At 40.9% G+C, this 12,083-nt stretch overlaps 1 long non-coding RNA gene across 4 annotated transcripts; it reads right to left on the minus strand.

The window, feature by feature from the left end:
- Nucleotides 1-1,162: 1,162 nt before the first annotated feature.
- LOC123160912 (uncharacterized) lies at nucleotides 1,163-7,973 on the minus strand. 4 transcript variants are annotated; one of them, XR_006480458.1, is made up of 6 exons: nucleotides 7,627-7,973; nucleotides 4,329-4,385; nucleotides 4,157-4,235; nucleotides 3,982-4,044; nucleotides 3,797-3,891; nucleotides 1,163-1,222 (listed from the first exon to the last, which is right to left on the minus strand). It is a non-coding gene; the product is annotated as an uncharacterized lncRNA (long non-coding RNA). The 4 variants fall into 4 exon arrangements; XR_006480455.1 differs by having other exon boundaries at nucleotides 4,329-4,415; XR_006480456.1 differs by lacking the exon at nucleotides 7,627-7,973 and adding an exon at nucleotides 4,565-7,611 and having other exon boundaries at nucleotides 4,329-4,415.
- Nucleotides 7,974-12,083: the final 4,110 nt, after the last annotated feature.

Raw genomic sequence — 12,083 nt, forward strand, 5'->3', positions numbered from 1 at the left:
AATCAATGTAGGCCCTCTCTGGCACCTTGTCGGAGGGGGCCATCATCACCAGAGGCCATGATGGAGCATCTCGGAGGGACCATCATCGCCATGAAGGCCAAGGACCAGAGGGATAACCTCTTCCCATCCAGGGGGAGGCAATGGAGGAGGAAGCACAATGGGAACCTCTCCTCCTCTCTATCGATGGCGCCGGAGTGCCATCAGGAGGGGAATCATCGCCACGGTGATCGTCTTCATCAACATCACCATCATTATCATCACCATCCTCATCTCTTTTCAGTGGTCCACTCTCCCGCTCCCCGCTGTAATCACCTACTTGAACATGGTGCTTTATGCCACATATTATGATCCAATGATTTTTGCCATCCTATGATGTTTTGAGTAGATTTCCTTTGTCTTTGGGTTGATTGATGATCTAGATTGGTTTGAGTTGCATGTTTTATTATTGGTGCTGTTCTATGGTGCCCTTCTGGCACTTTGCCATCTGCCATGGCAGATGGCAAAGGCATGGTCGGCGGATGGCAAAGGCTTTGCCATCTGCCAGCAGATGGCAAACAGTTTTTCTGAAACCCTGCCGGCAAAGGCTTCTTTGGAGTCTGCTGGCTGATGGAAAATAGGCTGTACATTTGCCATCAGCTGGCAGATGGCAAAGCCTCTTAACGGGGTTAGCCCCGTTAGAAGGCTAACGGCATACTTTGCCGTCTGCCAGCAGATGGCAAAGGCTACAGGCTCTTTGCCGTTCGCCAGCAGATGGCAAAGGCTGCATGCTTTGCCGTCTGCCAACACATGGCAAAGAGCTTTGCCATCTGCCAACACATGGCAAAGAGCCCAAATAGGCCAGCCCAAATTTTACATGTAAATGACATGTGGCCTCTTTGCCATCTGCTAGCTGATGGCAAAGCTCTTTGCCATCTGCCAACAGATGGCTAAGTGACTATATTGCCCCATTTAATTTTTTTTCTTATATCAATTCATTTTCACAGAAAATCAAACACAAATATATTTATATGACCAATATAGAATATTCAACACATATTACCAATAGTCATGAACACATACATATCCAACACATGTTACCAATAGTAGCAAGTTTCATCCGTACATATACATAGTTTCATCAATATTACACAGTTTCATCCATAGGTAGCAAGTTTCACAAGGTCAAAACAAAAACTAAATACAAGCACTCCATCAACCCAAGCTTCCGTGATCTTAAGCAAATCTGTAAAATGGGAAAGAAGAAAGTTAGAAGAAGAAGACTAGAAGAAGAAGATTATTATGATGCAACTAAAATGTGAAGATTATTATGATGCAACTTATATCTATAAAATAGGTCATTTTGGAGCTAAGTATGGTTATTATGTCATTTTTGAGCTAGCTAAGCATACTAAGTCATTTTGGTGTAAAACATGCTAAGGTCATTCTAGAGCTAAGTAAGGTTATTATGTCATTTTGGAGCTAGCTAAGCATGTGAAGTCATTTAGGAGCTAAAATATGTCATTTCTTAAGCATATTATGTCAATTTAGAGTTAGCTGAGCATATTAAATCATTTTGGAGGAAAAGATGCTAAGTATAGGTCATTTCAGAGCTATCCTAGGTTAAATAGGTCATTTTTAAGCTAGCTAAGCATATTAAGTCATTTTGGAGGAAAAAAATGCTAAGTATAGGTCATTTTAGAGCTATCGTAGGTTAACTAGGTCATTTTGTAGCTAATTCAGCTTATTATGTAATTTTTGAGCTAGCTAAGCATATTGAGTCATTTTGGAGGAAAAAATGTTAAGTATAGGTCATTTTAGAGCTATCCTAGGTTAAATAGGTCATTTTAGAGCTAAGTAAGGTTATTATGTCATTTTGGAGCTAGCTAAGCATATGAAGTAATTTAGGAGCTAAAATATGTCATTTTTAAGCATATTATGTCATTTTAGAGCTAGTTAAGCATATTAAGTCATTCTGGAGGAAAAGATGCTAAGTATAGGTCATTTTAGAGATATCCAAGGTTAAATAGGTCATTTTTAAGCTAGCTAAGCATATTAAGTCATTTTGGAGGAAAAAATGCTAAGTATAGGTCATTTTAGAGCTATCCTAGGTTAAATAGGTCATTTTGGAGCTAATTAAGCTTATTATGTCATTTTTGAGCTAGCTAAGCATATTGAGTCATTGAGGAGGAAAAAAATGCTAAGTATAGGTCATTTTGGAGCTAAGTAAGGTTATTATGTCATTTTGGAGCTAGCTAAGCATATGAAGTCATTTAGGACCTAAAATATGTCATTTCTTAAGCATATTATGTCATTTTAGAGTTAGTTAAGCATATTAAGTCATTTTGGAGGAAAAGATGCCAAGTATAGGTCATTTTAGAGCTATCCTAGGTTAAATAGGTTATTTTTAAACTAGCTAAGCATATTAAGTCATTTTGGAGGAAACAAATTCTAAATATAGGTCATTTTAGAGCTATCCTAGGTGAAATAGGTCATTTTGGAGCTAATTAAGCTTATTATGTAATTTTTGAGCTAGCTAAGCATATTGAGTCATTTTGGAGGAAAAAATTGCTAAGTATAGGTCATTTTAGAGCTATCCTAGGTTAAATAGGTCATTTTAGAGCTAAGTAAGGTTATTATATCATTTTAGAGCTAGCTAAGCATGTGAAGTCATTTAGGAGCTAAACTATGTCATTTCTTAAGCATATTATGTCATTTTAGAGCTAGTTAAACATATTAAGTAATTTTGGAGGAAAAGATGCTAAGTATAGGTCATTTAGAGCTATCCTAGGTTAAATATGTCATTTTGAAGCTAGCTAAGTATATTAAGTCATTTTGGAGGAAAAAATGCTAAGTATAGGTCATTTTAGAGCTATCCTAGGTTAAATAGGTCATTTTGAAGCTAATTAAGCTTATTATGTAATTTTTTAGCTAGCTAAGAATATTAAGTCATTTTGGAGGAAAATATGCTAAGTATAGGTCATTTTAGAGCTAGCTTAGGTTAAATAGGTCATTTTGGAGCTAAGTAAGGTTATTATGTCATTTTGGAGCTAGCTAAGCATATGAAGTCATTTAGGACCTAAAATATGTCATTTCTTAAGCATATTATATCATTTTAGAGCTAGCTAAGCATATTAAGTCATTTTGGAGGAAAAGATGCTAAGTATAGGTCATTTTAGAGCTATCCTAGGTTAAATATGTAATTTTTAAGCTAGCTAAGAATATTAAGTCATTTTGGAGGAAAAATGCTAAGTATAGGTCATTTTAGAGCTATACTAGGTTAAATATGTCATTTTGGAGCTAATTAAGCTTATTATGTCATTTTTGAGCTAGCTAAGCATATTGAGTCATTTTGGAGGAAAAAATGCTAAGTATATGATTATGTTGCTAGTATCCATATGGTAGAGAACCCGGGCCGACATGACTAGTCATAGAACCAAGGTGGCACAAACGTACAGGGACATGCATACATGACCCAGCAATGCACATGTCGGTCATCAGCGAGTGCAACCAAGTCGTAGCAAGCTACAAGGACTTCGGTGATACACCGCGTGACATTTCCCCATAGGGACAGACACAGGAGCAAAGAAGGACACATGCCGGTCAATCCATGTGTTCCGGAGCAGTAGCGAACTACCATGGCTCAGTGGAAGCACTAGGAGGCATTTCTCTGTATGGAAGGCTACCAAAGGCACACGACTAGGTGTCGAATCCCACACATACAATGGATTTCAAACATACACACATTATGCACGATATGTGTAGATACAAGATGGCATCACAACAAAACTCTATTAAGAAAAACACTTGGGAAACTTACCTTCATCATGAAGGTGTAGGTGTAGGTGTAGGTGTAGGACCGGTCGCGCCAGTGGCAGACGGAGAAGGATCGGTCGATGCTTGTCGGGAGTTACGCTGCACCAAAGATTATTTCCAATGTATCGTTAGCATGATGCAAATCAAATGTGAAGACTAGTAACTAATGACCGTTCAAATGAAACTCACCGTGCCCGCCGGAGCAATGACTGGCATCGACGGAGGGGTCTGGCCATTCTTCTCGCACATGGACTGCACATTTGGTTTTGACGAGTCAGTCATATCTATTATATACTTAAAACAAAAGACAATGGAATGAAGATCAAAAAGGGAGGAGCAATGCTCAACAACAGATTTGTCGTACCATACAACCGAAACCTTTTGGTCAATTCCTAGCTCACATAAATGTCGAGTGGTGCAACAGGCCCAGGTCAATCAAGTACCTATTTAAGAACATCCATAAAGATGACAATCAGGTAACGGCCTTACTAAAGGAAAGAAATGCGGAAAACAACTATGATGACATCAAGAAATACCTAGAGATGAGATACATATCAACAACTGAAGCATACTGGCGGATATTCCAGTTTGATCTACACCATCGTGATCCACCAGTCAAGAGACTACCATTCCACATTGAAAATGATCAAGAAGTTATTTTTCTAGACTCGACTGACATTGATAAGATAGTAAGAAGGCCAGGATCCACGAGTACTAAGTTCACTAAGTGGATGGAGGCAAACAAAATACATGAGGCGGGAAAAGAATTAACCTATGCAGAATTCCCATCAAAATTTGTATGGAAAAGCGAAACAAAAACTTGGGGAGCCGAAAAGGGGCTTCGATATTGGACGAATCTACTATGCACACTCTGCAAGTGGCAACCGGTATTATATGAGAATGCTTCTAAACACCAAGAAAGGATGCACATCATTCATGATATTGGAACAGTTAATGGAGCTGTTCACCCAACATACAAATAAGCATGCCAAGCGCTTGGATTTCTTGATGACGACAGTGAGTGGATTGAATGCATCAATGAAGCATAATGCTGGGGCTCAGGGACACAATTACGACAATTATTCACCACAATTTTATGCCATTGTGAGGTGACCAGCCCAAAGATGTTGAGGGAATCAACATGGGAGGCACTGTCTAAAGATATCCAGTACAAAAGAAGAATTATGCTTAACTTTCCTATGCTGCAGCTCACTGATTCACAAAAAAAGGCATATGCTCTGATTGAGATAGAGAAACTAATGAGGCAAGCAGGAAAGACACTAAAGGACTATCCAGACACAGAACTACCAAATGCTACAAAACTTGAAGAACTTGGGAACAGAATGATAAACGGAAAACTTAGCTATGACATGGAGGCACTAAAGAATGAGCACCAAACCATAATAAGCAATATCCTCTGTCAGTTTATTTCGCAATGACCATAACCAAAAGCCAAGGTCAATCCCTAAACAAGGTGGGCCCATATTTGCCTAAGCAAGTCTTCTTCCATGGGCAATTATATGTAGCATTATCAAGAGTCACAAACAGAGAAGGATTAAAGGTGTTGATTGACAACATGGAGTACCCAAGCAAAGATAGCGCAAAGAATATAGTATACAAAGCGATCTTCTATTTTTTTGTTATACAAACAAATGCATATGAACGCCAAATAATCATGATTAAAAAATACAATGTATGGTTCAAAAGTGTGACGTACATGTTTAGATATATGGCCGGAAATACTGTACACAAAAGGATGTTATAGATTGGATTTCTTATTATTTTCGTGAACACAAAATAAGAGCATGACAATGCATATTATTATTGCCATGCACTGCTTTCATGCATACAGATGTTAACATGTAGCTTCCTTTCTGCATGACAACAATCAATTGGTACTTATTAATTTAAAAGTATATACTCCATTAATTCTTATTATAGCGGATGAGCTTTAAAGATGAAAAGGTTACGTAAGACATAGAGCGCGTACACAGCAGATCATTGACATGTGTACAAGGAATTCTTTTTTTCCAAGAGAGGACGTACAGGGAAGTCCAACATGCATACATACACATTTTAGTTAGAAAAGCACACCAACTTCAACTCAAAAAGAAAAAGCACACCAACTTTTTTGAGATAACACACATATAGGGGAGTCCAACACGCATACATAGACATCAGTTAGAAAATGAAAACAACTAAAAAGAGCAAACTACGAGAGGTCTGTTCTCAGGAATAAAAAGCACATACACAGCCAAAAAAAGGCAGGAAGGTCTATACCAAATAAAAAACGCCTTATCGGATAATATTGAAAATATATATGAGTCTTTCCCGGACATGTATGCCGAACTTGGAAGAGCTGGTGTCCCTGTCTATCTAGGATTCTAATTGAATGCAAATCTTATTTTTGTAACTTTTTTTAACACTGTTTTGCAACTCCCACATGCACGCATGCAAACAGGAAAGCTAGCATACATGTATGCAAGCTTATCTCCGTACTTGCACGACAAATAAGAAAATAGACATCTATAATACCATAGCTAACACATCAGAATATCCCATACACTTATCGAACTACCGCACATTGAATACAGAAGCGATGAGCGCCCAGCTAATTGAAATATCAAATCCATAGATTCGCACAGGATCTGCATTAGATGAGTTAAGAAAACATTGTATCTGGTGAACGCCACAAAAATTATTTTTAAAATTATTTTGGTAATACAAAATGTTTGTAAAAGAATCATAGATATTCTATATGAAGTCCATAAAAAATAATTCTGTAAATTACAATGAAAGGATATTTTAGCTATTTTCAATGAGTAGTTACATTTTCTTAGATGAGCAAGTTACATAGTAATTAATAACCAAAAGATTAGCATGATTGCAACTGTATTGTCATAATCAAGGAATGCAATTAGAACATGTCGGGGCAAAGGAAACGAGATGATAAGGCGAGACTGAACAATGTTTAGACTTCATCTCATGGCAGCAATTTCTCAAAACAATATAGAAACATAGCCAGACACTGAAAGATGAGATGTGGAAGAGGTAAATCATGACCTTAGTAAGAACATGACAATGCATATTATTATTGCCATACACTGCTTTCATGCATATAGATGTTAACAAGTGTGTACATGTAGCTTCCTTTCTACATGGGCAAAAGTTTTAAAATCTTATTACAAAGTTTGGATAATAACCACTTTGATAAAGATGATTCTGAAATCATATTAGCCGACAAGATTCCATAAGCAAGATAAGAAACCATATGTGTAGCTACTTCGGATCTTGCATTTGTGTGTGCACCATATAACATTGTATATGTTCGCCATATAGCAGTGCCTATACATGGTAATTAAGACGCAAGCCAACAAGAAAACTAGCCGCACATAAATCGTTGAACTTGAAAACTTAACCTGCAGCTAGATGCATGCATGTTTCAGGAAGGCCGAACAACTAGGATCTCGGCCTCTACAGAGCGGAACACATGCAACGACCTCCATCTCAGAAGATGAACATGACCCAGCGGTCTCCACCACCCGCCCCCGAATCCGCCCCAGCCGCAGCCCCAGCAAGAAATACTAACAAAACGCGGCATCCCGGCGACCGGGGCCTGTCGACGAACAAGCGGATCACAACCCATTCTCCCAGAAAAAAAACAGAGACGAACCAGGTCGCGTCACTAGGCACTAGGCACGCGGCATCCACCATCTCCACCCAGCAGCCGGATCACGGCCCGAGCGCCATTCGCGTGATCCCAGGGCCCGACGCCAACCTCGAACCAGACCAAAGGAAATCTACGGTAGAGAGGGAGGAGAGGGGGGCGCGCACCGTATCCGGCGTCGAGGGAGGCGGTGTGGAAGACGCCGGCGTAGGCGGATCCGTCGCGGACCTGGAACTCCACGGGGCGGGCCGTGGACGAGGGGGAGGGCCGGCGACGGGGCGGGGGAGCGACGCGGCCGACGACAAGGTGGGGAAGCGACGGGGCCGGCGACAGGGCGGGGGAGGGCCAGGGATGGGGCGGGGGAGCGACGGCGACGGGGCGGGGGAGTGACGCGGCCGGCGACAGGGCGGGGGAGCGACGGGGCCGGCGACAGGATGGCGGCGGGCGAGCCTAGAGCGCCATCGACGGGGGCTGTTCGGTGCGTGGATGAGGAGATGCGAACATCGTTTTTTACCTGGATGGGTGGGGAGAGAGAGGGAGGGGATAACCCCAAAGTTTTTTTACCTGGAAAAAAATAATCCCATCTCTTTGCCATCTGCCAGCAGATGGTAAAGAATTTGCCGTCTGCTGGCAGATGGGAAAGAGGTGGGGCTGGTACGCCGTTACACTGTTGACGGCCATAGGATGTGCCAACCTCTTTGCCATCTGCTGGCAGATGGCAAAGATTATTTGCCATCCACTAGCAGATGGCAAAGAATTGGCTGATGACAACCATGTTCTTTGCCGTCTGCAAGTTCTTTGCCATCTGTTTTTTATAAGCAGATGGCAAAGACGTTCTTTGCCATCAGCTAGCAGATGGCAAAGAGCTGGCTGATGGCAAATTCCCTGTTTCCAGTAGTGAGAGATCCCCGCTGTAGGGTTTGCAATATGTTCATGGTTTGCTTATTGTCTGTGTTGCGTGAGTGACTGAAACACAAACACGGATAAGTGGGTAATGGTGTATGGGAATAAAGAGGACTAGATACTTTAATGCTATGGTTGGGTTTTACCTTAATGATCTTTAGTAGTTGCAGATGCTTGCTAGAGTTCCAATCATAAGTGCATATGATCCAAGAAGAGAAAGTATGTTAGCTTATGCCTCTCCCTCATATGAAATTGCAATATTGATTACCGGTCTTGTTAACAATCGCCTAGGCCAATTCCGCACACCGACCCATCATTATTCCACACTCGCTATTTATAATATTTAGTACTATATTCTAACTTTATATTAACAACACCTACTTTTATATTTTAGCTCTCCAATATCATGCAAAGTTATCCTCTTCATACCCACAACATAGTTTGATTTCTCGTTTCTAGTTGGAAGCAAACGTTCGGTGTACGTGGAGTCATATCAGTGGCAGATAGGACTTGAGAGAATATTGATCTTACCTTTAGCTCCTTGTGGGTTCGACACTCCATGATTATCACTTCCACCTTTGGAAATTGCTAAGATGATTCCCTGCACTTGGGGATTATCATTCACTTGGTAGGAAGCGGCAGCCATGTGGCGAATGGCTGCCACTTAATCATCCCGCGTCTTGGCACCGCACTGATCGGTGACGTGGGTCTCGGTGGAGTAGTCGGTGAGGTGACTTGGTCTCCGTGTGCCCTGACAGGACCTGTCGGGGCGCCTGGGTCCTCTTCTTCTGGTGGTGGCCTCGCCCCTTTCCAGGCTCGCCTGCCCGGCACGTGAGGCTTCTTCCTTGATAATATCTAGCTCCTCTGTCTTGGTCTTGGTTCCTTCTGATTTGCTAGTTGGTTCTTCGAGTCTCTTGGTCTCTTGTTTACATTGCCCTGTCATTGGTTTGTCCGCGCATGAGTCGGGGGAAAACATGTACCCCTGTATATTTCCCCGACACTCTTACATAGACTCTCTCTGACATTATGACAAATTGCAATTGCATCAATGACTGAGATCATAGTTTGTTAGTTTCCAATGCAGTTTATGGTTCATACTTTACCTTGTGAATGAGCTATCACTTTAGCATGAGAAGTTATATGAAAAAATATATTGTTGTTCTAATGATGATCATGATGTCCTCATGTCCGTGTTTTGTTTTTATTGACACCTCTATCTCTATACATGTGATAATGATTATAAATATGGGCTTTCGCTTGAGGACAAGCGAGGTCTAAGCTTGGGGAGTTGATACACCCATTTTGCATCATGTTTTTTATGTTGATATTTATTGCATTATGGACCGTTATTACAGTTTATGATGCAATTCTCATGCCTTTTCCCTCTTATTTTGCAGGATTCACATGAAGAGGGAGAATGCCAGTGATAACCCACAAGTATAGGGGATCACAACAGTGTTCAAGGGTAGAGTATTCAACCCAAATTTATTGATTCAACACAAGGGGAGCCAAAGACTATTTGCAAGTATTAGCAGCTGAGTTTTCAATTCAACCACACCTAGAGGTTAATTATCTGTAGCAAAGGGATCAGTAGCAATGTAGTATGATAGTTCTGATAGGAGTAGCACAACAATAGTAACAGTAACAGTGATAGCAATGATTTTGTAGCAAGTGTAACAGTAACGATAGTAGTAGTAACTTAGCAGGAACAATATAAGAGAAATTCATAGGCAATGGATCGGTGAATTCGTTGGATGATATTCCTCATATAACAGTCATAACCTAGGGCGATATAACACTAGCTACAGTTCATAAATATAATGTAGGCATGCATTTCGTAAATAGTCGTACATGCTTATGGAAAGAACTTGCATGACATCTTTTGTCCTACCCTCCCGTGGAAGCGGGGTCCAATTGGAAACTAAGGGATATTAAGGCCTCCTTTTAATAGACAACCGGAACAAAGCATTAACACGCAGTGAATACATGAACTCCTCAAACTACGGTCATCACCGGAAAGTATCTTGACTACTGTCACTTTGGGGTTTATGGATCATAACACGTAATTGGTGAATTTAACTTGAAAGATCGAATCTAGAAACATAGATATAATGGTGTAACATAAACAGTTCAGATCTGAAATCATGGCACCCGGGCTCAAAGTGACAAACATTAAGCATGGCAAAGTCATATCAACATCAATCTCAGAACATAGTGGATACTAGGGATCAAGCCCTAACAAAACTATCTCGATTACATGATGAATTCCATCCAACTCCTCATCAACCAGCGAGCCTACGAAGGAATTACTCACTCCCGGTGGGGAGTATCATGGAATTGGCGATGGAGAAGGGTTGGTGATGACGAAGATCGAAGATCCCCCTCTCCGGAGCCCCAAACGGACTCCAGATCTGGCCTCCCGATGAAGAACAGGAGGTGGCGGCGGCTCCGTCTCGCAAAATGCGATAATTCTTTCTCCCTGATTTTTTTGGAAAAATAGGTATTTATGGAGTTGGATTCAGGGCCTGTGGGGCCACCAGGTGGGCACAACCCACTGGGCGCGCCAGGAGGGGGGAGCGCCCTGGTGGGTTATGCTCACCCAGGCCCCCCTCCAGTAGTTCTTGGCTCCAATAATTATCTTTTATTATATAAAAAATCCTCACGAAGTCTCGTTCCAATCCGAGAACTTTTATTTCTGCACAAAAACAACACCATGGTAGTTCTGCTGAAAAAAGCGTCAGTCCGGGTTAGTTTCATTCAAATCATGCAAATTAGAGTCCAAAATAAGAAGAAAAGCGTTAGGAAAAGTAGATACGACAGAGACGTATCAACTCACCGGAGCTTAAAGCTTTGCTTGTCCTCAAGAAATTCAGTTTATAAACTGAAAGTGAAAAAGAAAAACTTTTACAAACTCATTTGCTCTTGTTCAAATAAATAAGCTAAAGTAGCACCCATGTTTTCATCCAAGATCGTGACTAACCATGTCGACCATAACTCTTAAAAATTATATTAACTTATACCAATGATATAATCAACTAGCGAGCAATAATATGATATCTCAAACGACAACACTTTGTTCAAAACAACCATGATATAATATGACAATAGTGGCATCTCGCTAGCCCTTTCTGAGACTACAAAACATAAATGCAAAGCACCTCTAAAGTTCAAGCAGCGACTAAACATTGTAATTCATGGTAGAACATATCTAGTCATGATGCATCCAACATTAGCTACACACAATGCATGAAGATGACAATAGTGCTCTCAGGATCTGGCGCTTATTTGAGAAGGTGATGACACAACATAAAAGTAAATAGATAGTCCCTTCGCAGAGGGAAGTAGTTATTTGCAGCGGTGCCAGAGCTCAAATTTTTATAACAGAGGTAAATGAAATTTTGAGAAATGCACCCTTCTTATTTACTTCGCGACCATTAGTTATCGGCATCTTCCATGCTAAACACATTAGTGGCGGTTCCCAAGTGATAAAAGTAAAGGTTTACTACCCCTCCACCAACAAGCACACTCCACAACTAACCGAATCACGGGTACCATCCATACCAACATCAGTCCTGGGGGAGTTTTTTTAATTATTCGCAATTTGATTTCGGGACTGAGAATCCCTATTACTGCCCTTCTCATGCAAGGAAGAGTGAATAAACACTCATCATGAGAATAACCCGCTTAGCATGGAAGATACTGACTACCTCCTGTCACTCCA

This window comes from Triticum aestivum, chromosome 7B (assembly GCF_018294505.1).
Source record: "Triticum aestivum cultivar Chinese Spring chromosome 7B, IWGSC CS RefSeq v2.1, whole genome shotgun sequence".
NCBI classification, from domain to species: Eukaryota; Viridiplantae; Streptophyta; class Magnoliopsida; order Poales; family Poaceae; genus Triticum; species Triticum aestivum.